We start from the raw sequence: 23456 nt of genomic DNA, 5'->3' as shown, positions 1-23456 counted from the left end.
AGGCCATCGGGGCAGCCTGCGGAGGTCACACAGAAGGTCTTCGCCTGAGTATCCACAAACAATCAAGCAGAAGGGGCCAAAACCTGGAAGTTCATTCCCGGAGGAATTAGAAACGTGAGCATGAGCCTTATTCTGCAGGTACCTGCCACAGACAGACCCGTAGGACCCAAAGAGTAGCTTAAGTCCCATGGGTGTTCAAACAGACCATTTTGGGGTTGGTTTCTCTTGGGAATATTACATACAAGTACATCAGTAGGAAATAATAAAATTCTACCTGGTGTTTTCTAAATGTCGCTGGCATGCGTGAGCTCATTTAGTCTTTGTGACAACCTATGAGATAGGTCTCTTATTCATCCCCAAGTGACTTGCTCCCAGCCACCCAGCTAGTGAATGGCAGGGCTAGGAATTGAATCTGGACCATCTGGCCCCAGGATGGGGGCTCTAAGTGGCTGCCCCAGCTTGTCCCCTTCTGTAGCATGCATCAGAAATCACTTGCGGGGGGCACCCTAAGACACAGATTTCTGGACACACATCCCAGCAGGTCTGGAGCAGAGTGTGAGCATTGGCTTCTGCCAAGCTTGTGGCTGGAGTCTTTGTGCCTGACATTCTACTGCCTGCACCAAGCTGAGCAAGACTCATGCTGTTCCAAAGCTGGCCGGTTGGAGGGACTTCTGAGACACAGAGACTTGTTCCCAAGGGCTGACTGAGGGTCAGCTTGCTTTCTTTGTGACCAGCTGCCGTGCAGTTTCCAGACCGGCTGACTCAGGGGCTGCGGCGTGGGAAGGCTGAGATTTCCTACCTTGCAGGCTTGAAGGAAGAGTTGGCAGAAAGGCTCCGTTGAGAGCGTTTCTTGAGCGAGGCGGAGTTCAAGCTGGGATATGGCAGATGTTATCTTTCTGGCTACCTCGACTGTAGTTTGTAGAGACACGAAACCTGGCAGGAAAGGGCAGAGCAGGGGAAAGTTTAGAAATGGAGAAGACCCTCCCTTTCCTTTCTCCACCCACCCTCAAGCTCTCCACCCTTTGCCTGCTCTTGTTTTGGGTAGCACGTGTCCTACCTGTTGATGCCTGAAGCCTTCTGGGATATTTTGCTGCAACGCAAGGCTGGGGGAGGGACGAGAGGGCTCCCCTCCCCGGGGCCTGGCGAGATGGACCTGCGCTTCGTGTGACTTCTTGCTCTGCACCTGTCTCCCTCCGTTGCTGCTGAAGGAGGAGGAAGCCTGCACCTCAGTCTTCCTTATTCCTCAGCAAGAAATGGGCATGGGAATGAATATAGGATGGGATTTAAAAAAAATCCTGTGAATATTTAAGTAAAAATTTAAAAAATTATCATAGTCAAAGACGCATTATGATTAATCCATTAAGATACTTCCTTTGCTTTGCCGATTGTTCTTGAAGTCCTCTTGTGAGTGTCTTTTTGAGGTGTGATCAAAAACATGGTGAAAGCTGCTTTTGAGTGCCATCTAATTTAAAGGCAGGGTTGTAAAACTCTGACAGTGTGTTCTCATCTGTCTTATTCACTGGGTCTGGCCCCTAAAGTTAAAAACATGAAAGGGAAATGTTTTAAATGGATTCAGGACATCGAGGCAACCTCTGCAGTGCAACCAGGGACTCTCATGAAAGAGGACTTCCAGAACTGCTGCAGAAAGTGGCAAGAACACAGGGATAAGTGTATTTGAAGCAAGGAGGAGTATCCTGGGGAGGGTTGATGGTCATTTGACTATAATACATCCATTAAATGTAAAAATTCTTCTCATGCAAAGCAGAGCCGGCATTTAAAAATTTGTTCAGGTTTTTTAAAACTTGTCCTGTGGACTCCTAAGCAGGTCCCCCAGCTCTACCTCCCATGGCTGCTGAGCACAACCGTCTTGGTTCTGTCTCCCTGATGGTACAGGTTTTCTTGGGTGCCTGTGAATGGCCACCCTGAGCCTGGGGTGATTCAGACTTCCCTACAAAGAGCTACGCCATGGCCCTGAATCACGCCTTTGGAAAGCAGCTACAAGTTTTGTTTCATTTTTCTTGGTGCAGCTGTGAAGGACACTTTCAAGAGCAAGCGGAGATGCTGATGTGGAGAAGCGCACTGGGCTGAATTATCTGGAGGAGGAACTCCAGAATTTCTCCTACAGCTGCTTTCCCACTCTCTCCTTTAGCCCCGCCCCCATATTTCCTACCCCAGGCTACTGTGGGACTGACCTGTGACCACATGCTACGGTCCAGCTCTCTAAGTGGAAAGCCAGTACTTCCAGAGGCCTCAAATTGTTCAGTAGCTTCCGGTGTCCCAAGGGATCATGGTCCAGCCTGCAGGCCAGGATCAGGGCCCACCTAGCTCACCTCAGCAGGCATCTCCTGTGTTCTCACTTTTGCCTGGCCCAGTGCCTCTGCCTCCTCCAGCCAGACCCAAGCACTTACTGAAATACCCTGTATCAGCCACAGCGCCTTTACCTTCCACGTTGCAGCCCCAGTCTTTGGGAAGTGCTGGTTGCTCTGGTTTTGTCTGTTCTCCCCATCCCTTTTCCCATCCTGTCCATCCTTTCAGGCTTGACAGAAGGTCACCTCCTGGGGCTTACGGCAGGTCACTGGGCTGAGGTTTCGCTCTCTCCGTTGTCAGTGGCCCTGTGCAACTCTGGCCTGCGCTCTGGGGTTTGTTAATTTATTTAGTGGTACTGGGCCTTTGCATTGAGTTACATCCCCTGCCCTTTTAAATTTTTTTACTTTTGAGACAGGGTCTCACTAAATTACTTAATTGCCCAGGCTAGACTTGAACTTTGCAACCCTCCTGTCTCAGCTTCTCAGAGGGGTGGGATTTCAGGTGCACCACCATGACTAGCTGGGTTTAGCTTTTGAGTTCACAAATGGACTGTAGGCCTCTTAAGGGCTGGGACCTTATTATAGACTTTTAAATCCTACCTGCATCTCTCAGCATCTGCTGTGACACTTTGCATACAAGGTGGACATTTAAAAGTTTATTGCTTGACTAATTGATGGGGCTAATTTTAGGAGGTGAATCATAGCCACCAAGGAAATAACCCTCAGGATTGTACAGTCTTGGTTGGGTTGAGTGATGTGATGAGGGCGGGGGCTGGAAGGACTTAACTGGGAAGTGCGAGGTGAGGAAGCTCGCAGCCTGGGCCATCTTGCCCTGCCGTCTTGAGGCTGATCTAGTCTTTGCTCTTCTGCTGCGGGGAACTAGATCCTTCAAAGACCACAGAGAGAAACAGCTGGCCAGGTTGGGTACCAGCAACCGTCAGCATGTTTCCTTTGAATGTGTGATTGTGTAACATGAATACGGCTTTATAGTCTTTTCGGTAGCCTAAAATCAACTCATATTAAGTTCGGAAAATTTGGAAAACCTAGAAACCAGTTATCCAGAGCAAAGCAAAACTCTAAAAATAATGTTGAAAGTGGTACCAGCATTGTAGAAGCAGGCAGATTTTCGTAGTTGTCGTTGTTCATGGAATTCCCCAGGTGGCTGTGCACATGACATTTGGCTTTCTTTCGCCTCTCCTGTCACCTTCTGAAGAAGTTATTTATTTCTGTCATTTTAGAAATGAGAAAGGTGAGAAACAGAGATACTGTGTGATTTAGCTGAGCGTCTCAGTCTGTGAAGGGCAGAGCTTCCCCGCATTCCACTCCCACCCAGCTGTGTAGGCGGGGAGGTGCGGGGTGCAGACCTTGCTGGCTCCGTGTAGGCTCCCAGGCCTGGCGGTGACCCCACCTTCCTCAGAGTCCTCTTAAAGTGTGCATCAGAGGCGAAGGGCCCACGTCAGCACTCTCTCAGTGAGCCCAGGGCAGCCCTGCTGCAAGAGGAAACGCAATCAATTCCAGTTTGGTTCCAGATTTAGATTTCAGAAGGATATTGAATAGAAGCGGAGTTGCTTGAAGAAATTGAAAATCTTTACAGAAATGGAGAGAGGTCAGAATTACCTATCCTAGTCCTGCCCCAAAGCCACGCGGGAGCACAGGAAGCTGCAGTCAAAAACGAAAATGTTCCCAGATGACCCAAGAGTGAGAGGCATACCCTCTGCTCACAGTGGAATCAAAGGAGGAGGATGACGTTTTGAAAGATCCCTTCACTGGATCGCAGAGCCAGTCCTGTGCTGGTTCCCCTCTGCTGCTGGGATACAGATGCGTTTGTGTAGACCGCAGATGCTGATGAGCAGCATATCCTGTGGGCAGAGGGTAAGAGGGAGCAGGCAGCAGCCAGGCCAGCGCGCTTTCACAAGCTGCATGTGGGGCTTGGTGGCGTGCAGGTTCTCAGCGCCTGGTGGGTGCAGCCTGGGTGCTGGAGGGAGGTGCACAGCTGCTACTTCCACCAGCTCAGCCTCTGGGGGAAGCGGCCTCTCCTGGAAAAAAAGGAGCTCTGCTCTTGCATATCCCGAGTCGGAATCACAGGCACGTCTGTCTGTGTCAGCCAGAGTGTGTGACAGGCGCCCTGCCAGCAGGGGACAGCTGCTGCCTGCCCAGCACCCAGGTAGCAAGAGAGGCAGCCAGTGTCATTCTTGCCCAAGAAACCCAACCCTGCTGACCTTTGCTTGTTACCAAATCGCGAGTGTCCTTTGCGGACAGGAGGAAGGATCAGCGTTTAGAGCTGAGAGTGACAACGGGAAGAAGGAGCAGGTCCACCGTGAGGTCCACGTCAAGAAGAGACAGGCTGTGAGTCCATAAGGACACGGTGGACGATGGATTGTTAACACTGCGGGCAGAACAGACCCCGTTTCGTTTGCACTTCTGTCACTTACTAATGCTGTGACCTTGGGCAAGTCGCTTTGCTTTTCAGTTGCTAAATGGGGTCCTGGTATGTCAGGTTGAGCTGAGATTCAAAACACAGAGCGTGATGTGGGACTTGAGCCCTGGGACCCCCAACTCCTGAGAGGAAGAGCCCTGGCCACTCCCTCCCCAGTATATCCAGGGTGCCCGCAGCTGCCCTGGCTCAGAGCAGGCTCAGCAAACCCTTCTGAGCACATACACGGACAGCTGCTGGTGCCAGCTTGCAGTGTGACTATCGTCATCGAGTAAATTTGCAAAAGGGAGAAAGGGGATCAGTTTCATTCTAACTTTCTGGGCCTCTCCGGACTAACTGGTGATCCTGCTCTCTTCTGTGTGTTTGTCTGAGGCTGAGCTCTGTTTTCTTCTCTCTTCCCTCCTCCCTTCTCTTCTAATGATGGCCTTTGCGTGATCCTTTGGAGGCCTGGGAGCATTGACACAGCGGCCTGTACACAGTAGTTTTCTTTATCCAAGGTGTCAGTGGCAGTCAGCAGTACAATAAGATATTTTGAGGAAAGGAAAAGAGGCAGGGAGGGACAGAGTGTGTCAGAGGGAGAGATCACATTCACGTAACTTTTCTTACAGTATATTATTGTAGCTGTTCTATTTTATTAGTTATTCATTTTAGCAAAATTTAATGTTCAAATTAAGATTTATCATAGCTATGTATCTTCAGGAATAAAATAGTATATAGGGTGTATCAGTCAGCTTTCTGTTACTGTAATGAATACTACCATGAGGTGCCTGAACTTTTAAAGAGGGAAGGTTTATTTTGGCTGGTGATTTGGGGGGTTCAGTCCATGATCTGTTGCTCATGTTGCTTTGGGGTGGCGGTGCTGTACATTGTGGTGCTGAGGTACGTGGTGGAGAAAACCTGTCCACACCACTATGAGTAGAAGTGAAAGAGAGGAGAAGTCTCACAGCCCCTTTGAGGACACACCCCTGCTGACTCCCACCAGGCTGCATCTCTTAAATTTACCACCACCCTGCATGGTGCACAGCTGGGACCAAGTCTTTAGTGGGTGCACTGGGGGATAGTTCAGATCCAAAGCACCACCTAGGGGCTGGGAGGACCTATGGTTTCAGGCTTCCCTCAGGAGTCTTAGAGAAATCTCATTCCTGAATGCTTTAGTCATCCACATCGGCTGGAATACAAAGGGGTGCAGATGTCATGTCTGTCCATGGTCCAGTTAGGAAGCTCCATTTATAGTTTACCTGGAGCACATTGGATCCCAAAAGAATGCTGGGCTGAGCGTGAGTGGGGCTTGAGCTGGCACCCAGTAAGTGTGGACTTAAGCAGAAGCACGGAGAAACTGTGACATACGGGCAGGAGGAGCCAGGTGGCAGGAGATGTGGAAGTGAGTCAGAGACCAGAGAAGCACCTGAGGGGTGCTCAGCCCTGGGCTGGGGATTACTGCATCCAGAACAGCAAAGAGGCAGAAGAGGGGATAGGGAGAAGCCAGGGCTGGTGGTGCAGGCCCATAATCTTAGCACTCTGCAAGGCCGAGACAGGAGGATCGCAAGTTCAAGCCCTACCTGGGCAACTTAGTGACTTAGTGAGATACTGTCTCAAAATAAAAAAAAATTGAGAAAGAGATGGAGAGGTATGTAGCTCAGTGTGAAGACCTGGGTTCAACCCTCAGTTCTGCACAAAGAAAATAAAAAAAGAGTGCATGGGGTGGGGCTGTGAGTCCAGTGGCATGTGGGGAGCTCCTGGGAAGGTTGGTGCTTGTTTGCAGGACCAGGTGGTGGCCGAATAAACCAGGCTTAGGTCCTGGGCTGGCTCAGACCTCATTCTGTAGCCGTGGGCAGTCATGAAGGGAGAGAGCTCTGTGGGGTCTGAGTGGACATCCTCTCTGGCTCCCCGTGTGAGGCTGGGGTATGTGTTAGAATCCAGTGTGGTCTGTCAGTCTCCACAGGGGGATTTATGTTCCAGACACCCGGGGATGCCCAGACCTAGGGATGGCATGGTCTCTGCCTAGAACTCACATACATCATCCCATATACTCCGTGAAGCACTCCACCTTACTTAAAATACCTAATCCAGTGTGAGTGCTGTGGGAACAGTTGTGACGTTGCATTGTGTAGGGAATGATAAGCAGAAAAACTCTGTCCTGGGGGTGTAGCTCTGTGGGTGCACCACGTAACCAGCATGCAGGACATCCTGGGTTCCATTCCCACCAGAGCTATAAACAAAACACCAGAGCCATCGTACACATTCATAGTGGATGCAGTTTTTTTTGTTTTCCCTGAATATTTTCAATCTTGCATTGGTGGACTCTTGGAGACGGAACTTGCAGATGGGCGGGCGGTAGGGGGCGCACAACGCTCTTCCCCCTGTCCTGACATGCGTGAGCGTACTGGGCTCCTCCAGCCTCCTGAACCTCAACCTGATTCCACTTGTGCCTCGCTTCGCAGCTCTCTCCCTGGCGGCGTCCAGAACCAGGGGTCCTCACGCAGTACGGCTGCATTTGGAACATCGGAACCTGCCCACCTGAGTTCTCTCTGCAGCTCAATTCTTCCTGGGCCCCTGGGGCTCTTAAACCTCAGGTGCAGCCCTGCTCTGCCCCTTTCTCTGGCTCCTTCTGGCTTGGGTCTTCACCTCTCTGCCTTATGTTTTGTCACCTCCAGGGACCCCAGTCAGCTTCTTCTCTAGTAGGACAGTCCCACTGAAGCAGGAATTACTGCTCACAATGCATGCTTGTCAGAGCTGGGTTCTCGGCCTATCCAGCACCTGCTTCCTGTTCCCTGGGCCTCCCTGAGCCCAGCGGAAGTGGGCTGGGCTGGCTCAGCGGTGGCCTGTAGGTTGATGAGAAGGAACCTACTACATTATCTCCTTCCACCCTTCCCCCCCCCCTCTCTTCCTTCCAGAGCACTTAGATTAGATGCGGAGCCTGCATGGTTGAAAGACCTTCCTCTCCCTTAGTGATTATTGCTCCCAGGTATTTAGGCTGGTCTGACATGTGGGTGACAATCGGCTTAGCCACTGAGAGAGAAGTTTTCCCTTTTAATAATACCCTGTCACTGCTAACTGCAGAGGCTCGGCCTTGCCATGCATGAGTAATAAACCGCTGCCGTAATTACAGGTGGCCACACGTGCGCGGTCTGACAGCTAATAAGGAGCCCGGTTCCAGAGGGACCTCTCCCAGCCCAGCCTCGGACACAGCAACGCAGAGGCTGGTTGTGGGCTTCGTGCTTACTGAGGGAACCTCGTGCTTGGAGGCGTCTGTCCCTCCTGTGGGGAGAGGCGCGAACTCAGGGTGAGGAGCATCAGATTCTAGGTGGACTCTGTTTCCGAGAACCAGGGTGTGAGTCCCTGTAAAATGAGTGTGTGACTTCAGGGTCCTTAACTGCTCCCATTATGAAGATTGTCTTCTTCTCCCATGTGATCTCCGAGGACCAGTTCACAGGTCCTTTATGCCCCAAAGCCTTCTTGCTGTCTGCTCAGAATTGTCCTTTCTTCCAGGTTTGTTTTTGGGCCCTTGTTCATTTCTGCCCTGCATCATAATGAATTATTGACGTGGTCTGACCCAGAAATTGCAACAAATGGGCTTTACTTTTCTCTGTGTCGTTGAGGGCTTAATTCTTCAGCAAGTAATTTGTTGTCATCTAACCAACTGAGAAAAAGTGGTAGGTAGCAATGGGTTGACATCCTGATGTCATAGCTCATGTCACACTCTTTCTCTTGGTCTTTTCCTCATGGCTACAAAGTGACTGCAGCAACTCCAGTCATTATATCTTTGTATAAGGTAGGAAGTCCTGTACACCAGTAGTCACATTTGCTCCTGTTGTTTAATCAGAGTATAATTGTTTTGTAAAGGAAGTAATTAAGCATGGCTGTTGCAAAAGAGCAGGAGGGAAGGAACTGCAGCTGCATTCTAAATCCACAGTGCCTGCCATCCCTGCTCCATCCCCAGTACACTTCAGTGAGTATCAGAATGTACCCAGACTGGCCTGGACACTGGGGAGGCTGAGGCAGGACAATCCCTGTGAGTTCAAGGCCAGCATGAACTATATAGTGAGCCCTTTCTCAAAAACACAACACAACACAACAGAAGACAGTCTACTCTCACTTAGCTGGAATTTCAATATCTTAGAATATTTAATCCTTGCTCATTCTAGTGAGTTGAGATTTTATTTAAAGAGATTTTGTAGGTGCAAACTAGCATATATTATTGTATTTCATCAAGGTTAAGATGTCTTTTCCCTCCCTTTCTCCCTCCCTCCTTCTTCCCTCTCCTTCCCAGTCTCCTCCCTTTCCAGTAGTGGGGATTGATGGAACCCAGCACCTTCATACTGAGCTACATCTTCATCCCTTTTCTGTATTTTTTGAGACTGGGTCACACTAAGTCACTAAGCTCCCCAGGCTGGACTTGAGCTTGGGATCCTCCTGCCTCGGTCTTCCAGAGTGCTGGGATTGTGGTTGTGTGCCACTGTGCCGGGAAGATGCACATCTTGTCATCTTTGATACTGGGATTCAAGTCACCATCATTTTGTTTTGTGTTTTTAAGACAGGGTCTTGCTGTTCAGTTCAGGCTGCCCCTGAACTAACTATATAGCTCAGGCTGGTGTCAGGCTTTCAGTAATCCTCCTGCCTCCACCTTCCAAGAGCTGAGATTGCAGGCATGCACCGCCACACCTTTCTACCATCAGTTTTAATAGTTTAATGGGCAACAGTTTTTCCCCTTATGGGTTAATAAAAATGGCCCGTCTTACCACTGAAAACCTCTTAGATTTTGTGAAATAGAAAAAATGGTATCTATCCCATATATGTACGTATATGCATATCTTTAGTTCACCAAACACAGCTATGTTTACTGAACATCTAATACATACCTAATCAGGTGTTTCAATTCACTTAATTCAACATTAATCCCAGTTACACTCTTATGTCCATTTTGCTTAGAAGAGGAAGCTGAAACTGATAAACACGTAGTCCAGAGGTGCTACCTGGTACTGTGCCTTCCACTGCGAGCTGTGCAGCTGATGCTTGCTGGCATCTGGGTGTGGGACGCCGCATGTGGATCCGCTGGCAGTTGGTCCAGGGACTGCAGCGGGGGACGGTGCTGCCAGCCACGCAGGATGTGAGCCGCCCACCAGGGGCAGGACGGTGCCGGGAACCTGCCTTCACTCAGCCTGAGTCACTAGTGTGTAAAGTTGTAAAGCTGTTCGTTCTAGGGCTGTAAATTATGCTGTGTGAGCTTGAAATCCGGCCTGTAATTAGAACAAAATGTGAGAAAATGAAATTGATATTAAGTTCATTCAAAGGCTTTGCTTATGTTTGCAGGGAAATTAGCACAACAAAATGACAAGTGTGCGTTGGTAATTTCCCCTTGTAGGGCAGCTCAGGCGTCAGGCAAGCCCTGTGCCTTGGCTTCTGCCCTGCGCCTTCCCCCGCATCATGGGGCCGTCTTACTGGTGTCATTCAGGCTTCAGTTGGGCAGGATCTGTTATTTTTTTAATGGATACCAGGCCTTGAATAGGAGCCCCGCCATCCCGCCAAGACCGGGGAAGAGGGTTGGGGCTTCAGATACCATGCATCACCAGTGGACATCTGCTTCTGAGAAGTCTCATCAGGTGGCTGATGCACCTCCCTTGTGTCCAGCAGGTGAGTCCTCTGGCTTCTTCTTCTCATGGCTGCTTTTTTTTGCCACAGGCCTGGGTTTGAGCGTGCAGTGGAGAATTTCAGTTTGAAGCTCTGGAAGGTAGGGCACATGTGGGTTTTTGATGCCTTTTAGAGCAGGTCAGAGTCTGGATCAGAGAGACTGACCTTAGGCAACCTAAAACCATGCTGAGGGGGCAGAGACAAAGCTATGTTCACCAAGGGATTTCCTTTTTGAAGGAGGCAGAGAGCTGGTCATCACCTGCCCCTGAGCTCAGGTGGGGCTGTGTGACTGGGTTCTAGGCAGTGGGAGGTGTGTGGAAGGGAAGATGTTTGCCACTGCCAGGCCTGGCCCACAAAATGTCTTGGGGGGGTCCTCCGTGCCATCTCCTTGCTTTTTCACTGTTGGCCTTGGAGTCCACCACTTGGTAGCCTTCCAGATAGAAGGATCCTTTGTCCCTGAATGACCGCTTGGAGCAGAATACTGGTTCCTCTCACTTCCCCCCTCCAGCTATCGCTTTCTGTCTCTGGGCATTGGATCATTATGTTAAGCTATTCAGATTTTGGAGCATATTTGTTATAGCATCTAGTGTTGATTAACCTGACTAACTCAGTTAGCTGGGACTGGGATACTAGTCTTCCTAAACAACACGTCAGTCTGTCTACTCCTCATTTGTGTCTTTAACTTGATCAGCAAATACTGATTGAGTTTTAACAATAAGCAGGGTAGTGTCAGGTGGTTGGATTGAAAGCTGCCTATTTATAGGCCAGCTTCTGTATGTGATCTTCTGTTGCCTTTAAGAAAACAGTCTTGTTTCTCAGTATCCCAGTGTTCTATTTACAAAATGATGGAATGATTATAATCATCTCCTACTTATGCTCCTTGTTGGAGCTCCGGGAGAAGTATTGAAATATAGCTAAGTTGTTTGCAATTATAAACAACTAAATAATATATGCATTGTCTTTATTGCTGCTTCTGCTGATAGGAATTGGCATTTTTCAAGACAAGACAAACTGAAAAGGTTAGTTTAAGAATTAGCAATTAAAAAAAATCATGGTCTTTGCTGCCACTGCATTTTAAATCATGCAAACATTTATGTTTGTGCCAAAGTTCCACAATTTCCTTTAGAGCAATTACTAAAATGCATTCACAAGATAAAAATGGAGTTCGGGGAAGAATATTTAAGAGCTCTTTAATGATGTTAAAAACTTTGCTAATTTGCCAAGTTGTTCTAATAGCCACTTCAATTCTTTTTTCCCTGCCCACCCATCTTCCTGCAGTTGAACTGATTCCAGAAGACTTGAAGAAAGGAACTGAAATTACTATTAAAACACACAAATCTCATGAAATATCTTTTCAAGACTTTTTTCTTTTCCTTTATTAGCTGAAGGTGAATGTTCAGGAAGATATAAGAACCCTTGGACTGTGTTTACTTGCACAAAGCCATCTGGGGAGGAAACAGAAGCTAAATGGTAGTCATAATGAGCGGTATGAATTAAATCTTTCCTTTTACTACTCCTCCATAGATGTGTAGAGCCTTGGGGAGGAATCGCCCTCTCTAACTTCTTCTTCCTCAGCTTGCTTGTGCAGGTCTCAGCTTGGCAAAGCTGCAGTCCCTGAATGGCTAACGCCCTGCTACCCTCATCCATTAGCATCATTACTTCTTAATCCAGCCCCAATCTGTATTCCCACAAGAAAGGATGCAAGATTCACATTTTCCTTAGTGTGTACATTCATGGGTGATTCTCTTGAAAGTCCAGCCTTTACTAGAGAAAGTTGGACAGCACTGAGTTCTAGACAGGGGGCAGAGAGCTGACATTATTCCTGCCAACTACACTCCTGACCACCATGAGGGGTTTCACACCGTGGAGTAGACAGGGGCTTTGGGGTTAGATGAAAGCTGTATTAGCTTTGTGTTACTGAGACTAAATACCTGAGATAATTGTCTTAAAAAGAGCAAAGGTTCATTTTGGCTCACAGATTTGAAGAGTTCAGTCCATGGCCTGTGATGAGGCAGTGCATTATGGTGGATCCGTGTGACTGTGGTAACTGCTTAATTCATGGTAGGCAGGAAGCAAAAGAGAGGGAGAAGCAGGATTGGAGGTCACAATATCCTTTTATTTGCTTTCTCACTCTTGGGACAAGATACCTAACACCCACAAATTAAAGGAGAGGTTTGTTTGACTCGTGGTTTCAGAGGGTTCAATCCATGGCTGGCTGACTGTGAGGCAAAAATGAGATGACAGAATGGCCTGGTGAAGAGAGAGAGAAAGATAGAGGGAGAGCCTTTAAAGGCGTACACCCAGTGACCCAGTGATCTGCCTTTTAGAACCAGGTCCCTCTACCTCATAATACATTCAAGTATGAACTCATCAATGGACTAATCCACTAATAAGTATATACCAGGATCTAATCACCTTCTGAAAACCCAACCTCTGAACACATGAGACTTCTGAGGGGACATTTTAGATCTAACCCATAACAGTCCCTTTCAAAGTCGATTTCCCAATAATTTTTAGTCGATTTTCCCTAACTTCATTCTACCAGGCTCCTGCTACTAAGGATTTCACCACCCCTCCATTAGTCCCACAGACTAGGGACCAAGCGTTCAGCACATGGGCATTCAGCAAACATTCAAGATGCAAACTGTAGCATCTGTAGAATCTCACACTTCCTTTGGACTGCTTTTCAGAGCCAAGCTTGGACTTCAGGCGAATTACATAATGGTGATTCCAAGTTGGAATCAATAGTCACTCTTTTTTTTACCTTTTTTTTAAAACTTTTTTTATTTGAAAGAGAGTAGTAAAAGAAAAGAAAAAAAGGAACAATAGCAATATACTAACATCACAAACATAAACAAGGCAAAGCAAGAACATTAAAGATGATACAGGAATAGTTGCTCTTATAAACATGATAAAGACAAGGTCAGATGAAAGGGTAGAATCCCCAAAGCCCTTAGCCCTTCCAGGACTCAGCTTTCTCCCTTGTCAAATCCAGGTAAGACCTAATTGTATTCAGGTTCCATAATTTTATGGATCAGAGAGATAGATTCAAGGATACAGATACAAAGAGTGTATTTGCATGTAAATGTGACTGCTGAGGATTGGCCAGATTTGTGTCTTTTGGCAGCATGGAAAAGTTGGATCTAATAGTATGGGAAATGATTTTCCTAGACGTGATGGCTTTAAAACCTATCAGCAAATTCTTCCGCATTCTTCGTATCTGAACGTGGAGCTTAATCCCTTTTCTGTTGATTATGTGCTGGCCTTAGTGACTTGCTTCTAGTGAAGAGAATTCAGTGGAAATGATGTTTCCTGGCTTCTGAGGCTGGGTCACAAAGGGTAATAGAACTTCTGCCCTGCACTGTCTTTGGGATTGTGTACCATGAATCCTAGAGCCACCATCTAAGAAATTGGGCTGCCTGGAAGCCATGCTGGAGAGACCACGAAGAAAGAAAGAGATGCCCAAGGAGCTCTGGCAGTCCTGACTCCTAGCTGATTGTGTTTGCCCATCACAGGCGTTGGCCATGTAAATTAATAAGCCTATAGATAACGCCGACTTCCATCCTTCCAGCCTCCCCGGCTGATACCATGTGAACCAGAATCAAGCTCTACCCCTTCCCAAACCATGCCAAAGTGCACATTCATGACCAAAATAAATGCAATTGCTGTTTTAAGTCACTAACTTTTTATTTAGCAGTAAATCATGGGAACATAACACAGTATTCTTGTGCTTAATAGGGTGTTTTTTTCGTCCTAAGTATAAGAATGGAAGACTCCCAATCATGATAGCGGTGCTAACAGTAATAAATATTACAATAGCTAGCATTTATTGAGCACTTGCTTAATGTACCAGGCACCAGGCTAAAGACTTTATATGGATGTAAAAGTGGATGATGACATTTGTGGTAAGTCCTGGAATTTCTTGCCACCAGGGGACTGTGAATAACACCCTGGCTCTTGCCTTGGCATTTGGTTGGCTGAGACTTTCAGGTGCCTTTTAGCCAAGTTCCTGGCCGGTGGCCTGAATGGCGGTGTGATGACCGCCTCCTGCTGGGGTCACTTGGTTAACATTGAACATCATGTCCAGTCTCAGGGATCCTACTATCCAAGTTCATGCATCACAGTGTTCGGGTCTTTTAGCAGAGACATTGGACAGAGCCTGTTTCTACAGGAGACACATGGTTTTGTACTGTTTATAGAACCTGGAGAATTTGATGCTTCTAGAAATGGTATATACTGCAAACGTGTGAGTACCCTATTCCTCAAATCTCCTCTCCTCTCCGTTCTTTCCCTCCTCTACCCTCCCTTCTTCTCCTCTCCTTCCCTCCCTTCTCTCCCTTTCCCATCCTTTCTTTGTTTTCCCTTTCTTTTTGTGACATTGGGGATTAACCCCTGTCTTTACACTGACTCCCACCCCTACCCATTTTTTATTTTGAGGTAGGGTCTTGCTAAGTTGCTGAGGCTGGGCTCAACTTGCCATCCCGTCTGCAGCCTCCCAGACTGCTGTGACTGCTGGTATGTGCCAGCTGCACCCGACTAACATTTCTTAGTTATTCTTACCTTGGACACCCCCCCGCACACAGTGTGCATAACTTTAACATGTTCTAAGGAATAGGGGATACGGTAGACCAGTGCTTCCCACGCCCGCCTGAGCTTTGTATTCGGGGAACTTTGGATAGGAGTACAATTCTCAAGTCCTTCAACCTGGAGTTTACATTTTAAAGATACAGGTTGGGCACCCTTCGCCTGAAAACCCCAATGCAAAATGTCCTGAAATCTTAAACTTTTGGAGTGGTTGGCATTTCCCATGTTGGGCTTTTGGATTGGCGATGTTCAATGGATAAATTCTATGCAAATCTTTCAACATCTGAAATACTTTTGGTCCCAGGCATTTTAGGTAAGAGGTTCTCAACCTGTATGAGGTAGGACTCGACTTTTTCTTTGCAGACGCTCAGTGAGTGTTTCTGACAAGCCTCTGAGATGGCTGGAGCCTGGGTTTTGGAGTACAGTAGTCTTCCATCCTCATCAGGGATTTCTCTTGCAGTGGTTTTGCTTACCCCTCGATCACCTGAGGTCCCAAAGTACGATAGAAAGTACCAGAAGTAAACAACTCCAAGGTTGTAAATTGTGTGCTGTTCCGAGCAGCAGGATGAAATCCTGTGGCTTCCAGTTCGGTCCTGCATGGGATGTGACTCCTCTCAGTGCACTGCCCTGCTGGTCACTTGGTAGCCATCTCAGAAGTCTTAGTAGTCGTTACCTGGTTGACTGTTTCAATATCACGGTGCTTGTGTTCAAGTGAATAATAATATTAACTGAGTAATAACCCCAAAGCACAAGCGTAGTGATGCAGAGGAAGCATGAGGGTGCACAGCATCCCAAGGCAAGGTACCAGTGTGGCAAAGCTTTCTCACACGGCATGTAAAGGAAGAGATGGTGTGTTCGGAGTTCGGTACTCTCTGTGTTTCAGGCATCCACCGGGGGGCATGGAAGGTATCCCCATGGATAAGGGGGTCTGGTGTACTTTGTAGTTGTTTTCTTGTGACAAAGCTTTCAAGTCTTCATTCTTCTTTGATTTCTAGACAGATACCACCCCTGATTTCAGTATCTGCACGTGTAACAATACCGAGTTTTACTAAGGCCATTGTGAAGAGGAGATGAGTTTGTTTGTGGGGAAGGTCTCCAAACATCTCACAGATTCTGAATCAGCAGGTGTTTTATGGCCCCTGGTTTTGTGGCCAAGGTAACTGTCATCCCCCTTTGGGGCTTATTGTACCTTCTGTGAGATTCATAGTGCCTGCAGCAGGCCTTCCTCTCACTCCATCTGGGGTCGCTCTGTTTGATGAGATGGATCTAGCTGAATATATTGCATCCTGTTTTCTGTGAGTACAATTTTTAAATTGTTTAAATTTAAGTCTTGCTTTTCCTCTGGTGTCTCCTGCAACAGTTTATTATAGTACAAACTCAGGAATGGATAAGCCAATGCCCTAGTCCGTGATGGTGAACCTTTGCGAGCTTTCAATGATAATAAACAGCCTGCGTTAGCATGTGTGCCATAGGTTCAGCACCACCGCTGGTCCAACTTCTCACACTCAGTAGGCGGCCATAGGTGACTCCTGTCAACTCCCAAGTCCTCCATCTTGGTCCTGCTGCCTGTTAGTGAAGCTCCCCTTACGCTCGTCTCACCTAGGACCTGGGGGCTGACTCTGGAATCATTTCTACCTCTTCCTTGTCTTTGCTGCCTCTGTTCCCTTCTACTTTGCATCATGCCATTCCCTTCCCTATTCATGCTGTTCCCTTAGCCTGTTTTTTGTTCTCTGCCTCTTAAAATGCTTCTCATCCTTTAGCTCCAAGGCTTTTTATTGTGGCTTAGATCTAAAATGTACCCCAAAAGTCTCATGTGGAAGGTGATGGATCATGAGGGTGCTGTCCTCATCAGTGGATTCATCCATGGATGAGTTCCTGGCTGAGTGTGCTGGTCGTAGCTGGGTCCCCTGGGGTGTGACCTGAAGGGTGCATTCTTGTCCTCATCTCCTGTTTTTCTGCTTCTTGACTCCCATGAGATGAGCAGTTTTCTTGTGCTCAGGCCTTTCCACTATGCTGTCTCTACCTTGGAGCCGACTGAGGACCCAAACCGGGAGCCTAGATACACCTCTCCTTGAAGCAGTGGGTGTAGGGTGTTGTGTCCAGTAACTGGCAATGTTAGGAAGCACATGAAATGTCAGAGTTTCTCCAGACGAAGAGAGGCTTGTTGGACCTGGTATCCTGGACTTTGAGAGGGCAAAGTCATGACGCTGTGTGTGCAAAAACAGTCTACATTTTATGAACATTTCCAGACCTTTTATGGAGGTCTTGCCCACATGCCTAGTTATATATCTTCCCTTTTCTAGCATTTCTTCTTCTTTTTTGGTCTTTCCAAGCCATTCACCTTGGTTTTCACTGAAGCAGTTACCCTCTTTCTTTTTTTTGTGTAATGTCATCAATTTATGTAATTTAATGGAATTACATAAAGACCAAGCACAGCTGGCATGAAGAGGTTTGGAGGGAAACGAGGGAACTCTTGGCAGGTGTACAGCTCACTGGTGACAGAGGAGGTGGGCAGGCCCGCTCCGTGGAGAGGCGCTGCGCCAGCCGGGAGCCTGCAGCGTGCCCCGGGCACCCGCTGTCACAGTGTTTAACAGACACGGAGAGTGTCAGTCTGTGTGCGGAGTCAGTGAAGACAGCATCTATTGTGTTATGTTAGCATGTTCATCATGATAAATTTGGGCGATGGGGAACTAAAAATGTGAAAATAAAATTGTTAGAATACTACAGCATTAAAATAATAGCATGATGCTTTTTTTCCCCTGAAAACATTGTTACATTTTTAAGACCGTACTCATACATTAACGTTTGTATACCATGGGTTCACTTACATTTTTAGTTGCTTCCCTATATTATTAAATGCCTTATAAATATTAATTTTTGTTGTTATGCATTCTTGTCTAATGGTTTTCCCATAAGTCACTTTCCTATTTTGCTATAGGCAGATAAGGAGTTTGCTTGGAATTTTTAAAAATGTCAGGGTACACATCTTTATGTAGAGAGGGCTTAATGTCCAATATTAGACAGAAATAGTCTCACTTGGAATTATTAGGCCAAAAGGTATAATCTTTTTAAGGGCTTTTGACATATTTTGTCAAACTGCTTTCCGCTAGGTTTATACTTTCTCTACGCATGTACAGAGTCTTTTGTGATACCTTCCTTTCTTCCACAATGAGCAGATATTACATTTTTGAAAATCTTGCTAATTTGATAGATTACAATCACATCTTCTTTCATTTCCTTGATTGGTAGTGAGATTGAATACTTTTCCAAATGTTATGTATTTTCATTTGCATTTTTGTAAAAATTTAAGTTCTGATTTGTCTGTTAACAACAGTTTACCTGCTGATTAATTCAATTGTTGATTTGCATGCATTTTTGTGCAGTGAAGAAATGATTTTTGTATTCGGTGCTCGCTGTGAATATGCTTTTTTCAGTGTTCATTATAAAGATGCTTTCTGAATTCATTGCTTAACCTTTTAATGTGAAGGATTTTTTGGGAAAAGATATGGAGCTCTCATAGCTTTTCATATGTTTAAAAAGATTTTCTTAATTGTCTCAAAAGATACTCAGATTTGTTTTGGTTACTTAAGTTTTTATAAAAACTTCAGTTGAATTTTTATCTTGTAACTTTTCTTAAGCTTGGGAATTAACGTTTTGAAAATGATCTTTCCCACTTATTTTAGTTGTTTTGGCCCCGTTGGTTGAATAATGCTGCCTTTCGCACTGAACTGTGATTCTCCTGTGGGGTGCTCTCAGTTGTGAAATACAGAATGAAGGGTAATTTTCTGAGATGTCTATTCCACTTCAATGTTATATCTGTACTTGCATCATTTACATGTGAAAGTAAATATGTGATCACATCATTTTTCTCTTCTTTCCTCCTCTCCCTCCTCCTCTTCCTTCTCTTCCTTTTCCTCCTCTGTCACCTCCTTCTTCTCTTGACAGATGCTTATTTTATTCCCCCTTTTGCTCACAGCTTCCACTGACTAGAATTTAGTAGAATTCTCAAAGGCCGGTAACATTCCTAAAGGAAAGATACTATATATAGATGGTAAATTTTCAAATATTTTTGTTTGATATTTTCTCCTTCTTATACATGTATATGTAGGTGTATGTGTATGTGTGTATGTGTATATGTATATATATGTGCATGTGTATATGTATGTATATATGTATGTGTATATGTATATGTGTATACACACATGTACACACACTGGCCAACTATGGAATTCCTTTGACAGAATCTTTCAGCTGAATGTATTCTGATGTTTGTTACTATAGTGTATAAGACAAATCCATTCATATATTCATCCATCCATCCATCCATCCATCCGTCTGCCCAGCCATCCCTTATTCCCTTCCTCCCTCTCTCCACCCAGAACAGGCTGCATAGTTTGTAGGATTCAACAAAAAGTGAAAAGACAGGGCATTTAGATTATAAACAGCTTCAACATGGTAGAAGTACAGCATTATACCAAGTGTTGGGCCCTCTTAGAAGTATAGGGCCCTATGTGACTACGTGACACCACTCTTGAAATAAGCCCTGTATTTACTCATCCACAAATGGACACCCAGTCCATGGACACTTATTGAGCACCCACGATATGCTGAGTGCTTTAAGGGGACGAGCCGTCTAGACACTTACAGCTGAGTGAAGGTCGCAGGTGAGTGTCCCACATGGCGCTGTAAGCGCAGTGGAGGTATCTTCAGGCCACTGTTCCCAGGAGAACAGAGAACTCCGCCGGAACCAGCTGCCGGAGAAGGCTTTCTCGGGGGGAACCATGTGTACATGGGTGCTCTAAAGCTTTGCTCTGAGTGATGCAGGGATCCTTGGGAAAGTTTGAGCTTTGAGAAAAGAGACGCTCCAGTTCATTTGCTATGAAATAGTCCCCCTGCTGGCTAGACTAGAAGCACTCAGGAGGCTCTTGCAGGTATCCAGGCCAGGGAAGATGGAAATGGTGGCCTGAATGTGTTTGGTAGCAATGGAGCTGATGAAGAGCGGTCAGATCCTGAATGTGTTTTGAAAATAGCACTGTCAAGATGTGTGGATTGGGCGGATATGAAGTTGAGAGTAAGGGAGCAGTTTCAGAATGAGGCCTAGGTTTTTTATTTACCTGATCAATTGGGAGGATGGAGTTGGCATTCACTGAGGCGGGCAAGCTTCCCAGGGAGGCAGGTTTGGGGGAGATGAAACATTCAGCTTTGGAAACACCAAGTTTAAGGTGCTTATCAGCTAACCCAGTGGAGTTGCCGAGTAGCTGGAGTGTACAGTTCTGAATTTTGCTTGGTTCAAGAGGAAGAAAGGAAGAGATTTTGCCAGTGAGATTGTTGGAGAAGAGGGGATAGGAAAGACGTGGTGGATGAAATATTCTTGTCATCCGATCACTGGTGAAATGTTCTTGATGACTGATATGAAGAAGAAGAAAACAGATCTGAAAAATGAAACTGACCAACCTTAAAAATCTCTTCTCCTGATTATTATCAAACAGCTTTTTTTTTTTTTTAGCATTGTAGTCATATTTCTTTTGGAAAGAGCTAACCTAGGAAGTATTTTTTCTAGTTGGAGTCCTAGGGGAGATGGGGAAGGTAATTTCTTGATATTTATTTATGATGAAGAGAGAATGTGCTGCCACTGACATGTTGAATTATTAATGATTAACTGACTTCTTTCAGAAATGCCAATTCTGGGGGCCTGTCAGATAGAGGACAGATAGTAAATGATCTTTTTCAATGATAGGCCTAAAGAGTGGATGCAAATCAAGAGGGGATGGTGTTCCGGGGATATAGCTCAGTGGCACCAAGTGCCTACCTGGCCAGCACAAGGTCCTGAGTTCGATTCCTGGTACAAAAACACACAAACCAAAAAAGGAATGGTGCAATTGCTGTCTGTGGTTCTGGGATCCGTTTAGAATCTCATCTTTGCACGTAGAATCCATTGCTCTCATTATTTTTTAGTAGCTATTTTTACAGATTTCAGATGTACTATGGAGACCATCTGCTGCAGATGATAGGGAGAAAGCTGGGTAGTCTGGGACCAGTGAGTGTAGACCTGGAGCAGGACATTTCAGAGATCAGGGAAGAGCTGAAGAGACTCCAGAATATCCTAGTCCCACCTTGGGAGACAGTTTTGCCCATGTCTGCCTGTCGAGTCCAAGAGTGGTGATAAATTACACAGGGAAAAGAGGCACCTGCTCATCCTTTTTCTATATTAACAGGACTTTTTGCGGAAAGCAGAAATATTTGGAAAGTGTACTTACATAGGGCTTGCAATGTGTATCTTGTGTTCAGCATGAAACTCAGTGAAAGACGACAGAAAACCCATTTTTAAACAAGTTGGGAACATGGTAAGTGTGAGTGTGTGCTTGTGATGAGATTCTTATTTTATCACCACCCCTGTCATTTTTCACTTTTAAGGAAGACATTTAGGTATCTAAGGATATTTGCTGAGCTCTAAACGGATTGAAGTCTATCATATTTTCAGTGGGTGATTTAAATATTGTATATAGCTCATTTATAATTGAATGAAATTGTGGAGGTTCTTCACTGATTTTGAGAACATTTTCTCCAAAAAGGCTGTTTTGTTTTCTCTTTTGGAAATAAACATGGATTTGCATAAGAAATAAGGAGCCTGTGAAAGGAATCAATAAAATTAACTGGAATTGGATTTCATACTTCGAATGCATTACACATTCCTATTAGGGAAGATGAGGAAGAACAGGGAATCAGTTCAAAGAGGAGCTGAGACTCATAAAAAGCATGACCTACTTCAAGAAGATGAATATTTAAAAGAAGAACAGATTTCAAAAATAATGTACATCGGTGGACCGAAGCTCTAAATAACAGAAACCTTAACAAAAAGGCTTTTTAGGAATTGGAAAGGGCAGGGCTGGCCGTGTGTCAGGGGTAGTAGCACTTGAACTGTTGGAGGTGAGCACCAGGCTTGGAATCTGAGAGCCGGGTTCTGGCACTGTTACTCATTTATTTGAAATACATGTTTTAGTTTTGACTCGTACAATGATCTTCCTGTAATCATAGCACTCTGGGAGATTGAGGCAGGAGAACTGCAAGATCAGAGGATCCAGCCTTGGGTGAGTTAGTAGCACTCTGACTTTAAAAAAAGGGCTAAGGATCAGTGTGAAGGCTCTGGGTTCAGTCCCTAGACACACACACACACACACACACACACACAGAGAGAGAGAGAGAGAGAGAAAGAGAGAGAGGGCACTCTGTTCTTTGGTATTGCAAAGAAAATTTGCTTGATGTTCATGTTGAAATAAGCCTGTTTAATTTCTTAGTTGCAAGCCTGAACCAGGAATCTAGACCCGGCTAGACCTAGACATTTAAAGGTCTGGGTCTGTGAGCTGAGCGACCCTCCAGAAGAGACTAGCAAACCTCTCTGACTAGGTGTGGCAGCCCCTCTGGATTTGACGTGCATGTGACAGCGTCAGTGAAAGCCGCTCTTCCTGTTCCCCTGAAACTCTTCTCACCTCTTGCAGTGGGAGCGTCTCTGTAGATGGGCTCATTCCCATATGGTAAATAAATATTTGGAAAGGTGCTCACTGGATTCCTTCTGAAGACTTGTCCTTTGCAGAGTCATACTGATGTCATTAAGTGCTTGTGCATGTTTGTCAGTTTTTCTTTTGCATTTGGATGTTCGTGCTGAGGGCAGAGTAGCTGCAGGGAGCTGCAGGGAGATTCTCTGTGGAGCCATGTCTTCATGGTTAGGCAAGTCCAAGTTGACTGTCCCTTATCCGAAATGCTTGGGACCAGATTGTGACAGATTTGGGATTTTTTTTTTTTAATTTTAGAATATTTTCATAGACTTTACTTTCATAGTCTATTTTCATAGACTTTATGTTGGAATATCCATAACCGGAAATGCTCTAAAATCTTTTAAGTTTTAAAAGTTTTGGATTTTGGAGCATTTTGGAGTTTGGACTTTTGGAGGGATAGCCAACTTATAACTAAATTTCCTTGTGGACAAAATGGAGATAATTCCCATCAGCTTTGTTCAGAAATCTAAGTTTTGTATTGCTTTTTTCTTTTTGAAAACAGCCTATTGCGGTGACACTTAATAAGCTGCACACATTTACGGAGTACACTTTGATACATGCTGACATGTGCATGCCCCGATGAAACCACGTCCACAATCAAGATAACAGACACGTCCATCACAGCCATGAGTCTCTCTGTGCTCCTTTATAATATTGTACTCTTGTCCCCTGCACCCCTCTTTAGGCAAATACCGGTCTGCCTTCTGTCACTATAGATCAGTGTACATCTTTCCAGAATTTTTTTTTTCCAGGACTGGGAATCGAACTCATGACCTTGCGCTTGCCAGGCAGGCGCTGTGCCACTGAGCTAAATCCCCAACCCCCTCAGAATTTTACATAAGTGGAATAATACGTTTTCTAGAATTTTACATAATGGAATAAGGTAGTATGTATGCTTCTTTTGTCTGACTTCTTTCATTCAGCATAATTGCAATGTATCAATAGTTCATT

General features: G+C 45.6%; 1 protein-coding gene and 2 long non-coding RNA genes across 3 annotated transcripts in view; 1 reads left to right on the top strand and 2 right to left on the bottom strand.

Annotated features, from left to right (window-relative positions):
- The window catches only part of Wbscr17 (Williams-Beuren syndrome chromosome region 17), a 454663-nt gene that overhangs the window by 2828 nt on the left and 428379 nt on the right, over positions 1 to 23456 (top strand). The window lies entirely within an intron of this gene.
- LOC102012281 lies at positions 1472 to 3753 on the bottom strand. Its single transcript, XR_262891.1, has 3 exons — positions 3671 to 3753; positions 3408 to 3532; positions 1472 to 1532 (listed from the first exon to the last, which is right to left on the bottom strand). It is a non-coding gene; the product is annotated as an uncharacterized LOC102012281 (long non-coding RNA).
- LOC102012502 lies at positions 9617 to 12420 on the bottom strand. Its single transcript, XR_262892.1, has 3 exons — positions 12345 to 12420; positions 10298 to 10461; positions 9617 to 9977 (listed from the first exon to the last, which is right to left on the bottom strand). It is a non-coding gene; the product is annotated as an uncharacterized LOC102012502 (long non-coding RNA).

This window comes from Chinchilla lanigera, unplaced genomic scaffold, assembly GCF_000276665.1.
Source record: "Chinchilla lanigera isolate Chin_1 unplaced genomic scaffold, ChiLan1.0 scaffold00055, whole genome shotgun sequence".
NCBI classification, from domain to species: domain Eukaryota; kingdom Metazoa; phylum Chordata; class Mammalia; order Rodentia; family Chinchillidae; genus Chinchilla; species Chinchilla lanigera.
The sequence above is the reverse complement of the archived record's forward strand: the minus strand, read 5'-3'. Positions and strand labels throughout refer to the sequence as shown.